The sequence below is a fragment of the Coenobita brevimanus genome, unplaced genomic scaffold, assembly GCF_032717465.1.
Source record: "Coenobita brevimanus isolate Jiangsu-jjx unplaced genomic scaffold, ASM3271746v2 jjx.HiC_scaffold_2831, whole genome shotgun sequence".
Lineage (NCBI taxonomy): Eukaryota > Metazoa > Arthropoda > Malacostraca > Decapoda > Coenobitidae > Coenobita > Coenobita brevimanus.
In genome coordinates, this window is record NW_027643798.1 from 40,249 (window position 1) to 41,925 (window position 1,677).

Sequence of the window (1,677 nt, forward strand, 5' to 3'; positions counted from 1 at the left end):
ATAATTCTTGTGTCTGACCTTATTCGATACGACTGAATACAGTAATTGTATGACTGTAAAGCTTTTAGATGTCTTTAAAAATACAGTACCCTTCTTTTACTGAAATCCTAAAATCAGCACCATAGTTACTCACTAATTACTGTTGACATTCTGTACCGAATGCATGTTTTTTAATCAACTGTAGTGTATACTTCTGGGACTGAATATGCATTGATATATCTCAGAAAACTGGACAGATTAATAGAAAAACAGATATAATACATTGCTGCACGTTATTTCATAGAGCTATATTATCGTGACAATGCTCTTCTGGATATGTTTTTTTTACCTACGATCTACTTCTCTTTTCTTAATTAACCTTTTCTCTCCTTTCTTTATTAATGCAGCGGTCTCAGCAAGGACATAATTCACACTCTTGTTCATATGTCATTTCTCTCACATACTGTAATTATACTGATAGGACATTTCCTCTAGTGTACCTATGTTAAAAACTGCACGCAGCATGTTCAGCTGTAGAGGAAAATGCTGACAGATGACATGTGTGCGAGGCTTGCACAGGAGGCTTCGTAGAACATCGTCACTGGCATCTTCTTTTGCCTTTATACCTTAGTGCTCTCTTGTATCTTATTCATATCGTTTTTCATCGGCAGAATTTACATCCAAAACACACAAGAGGAAACTGAGGTGTAAAGAGCAAAACAAGCGGATAAAAAAAAAAAAAGTGCAACGCTATCTTCAGAGCCATGTAGAATACAACCTTTTTATAGCACTCAGACAGTCGTTCTTAACTTTCTTTGTTTATGTGACAACGAGACACAGCTTTTATACGGTTAAACCAAGAAAAAAATGGTGTTTTTGTAGAGAACTCTGAGAGGTCATCAAAAACTATTGAGAGGGTTATGTGAAGTGCAGGGGAAAAACGGAGAAAGGTGAACAAAATATATATCACTCCCCTGAAGTCCTTTTGGAAATAGGTGTAATGTAAATTTGTTCCCAGGGTAATAATAGCCTCCGCTGTGATACAGACCTAGGGGAATGGGACAATACAACTCATCACCACGTTATCTGTCTCTCTCCTGAGGTCCTCAAGAAAATAGGCACAATGTCGGTCGTTTCTTCCAAAGTTAAGATATATAGAAGGGTCCGTGCAATACTTCGTCTTCCGATACAGTGGCGAAGAATTCATTTTATTACTTCATCTTCTGTCATAGTATCATCCGCTGTGTTGTAGGCAAGGGGGAATATGGCAATACAATCAGTTACCAGGTTATACCGCTGTGTTTATGAGGACACTGTCAGAGCTGTAGACAGTTATGTCAGGGCCGGGTAATAAGAGAGTATTGTCTCAGTCGATCACTTGGGATAGTGGATGTCGTGAGATCTGATGATGGAGTAAAGAAGGACACAGGAGACTGGAAGAAGCCTGAAAGGAGTGAATGACAGGAAGCGTGTTGATATGGAAGGAAGCGGATAGGATACAACAAATAAAGGAATAGGAGACAAAGAAAAGAAGAAGAAAAAGTGGGCTGAATGGTGAAGAAAAGAGGTGAATTCAAGACGAAGTGAGGGAAGATTGAAGAGGAAACATGTATACCGATAAAACTGGAGAGGAAAACGTGAACACTAAGAGACAGGAGAAAAAATTATTGTAGGATTTACCAGCTTAGAGTCAGGACA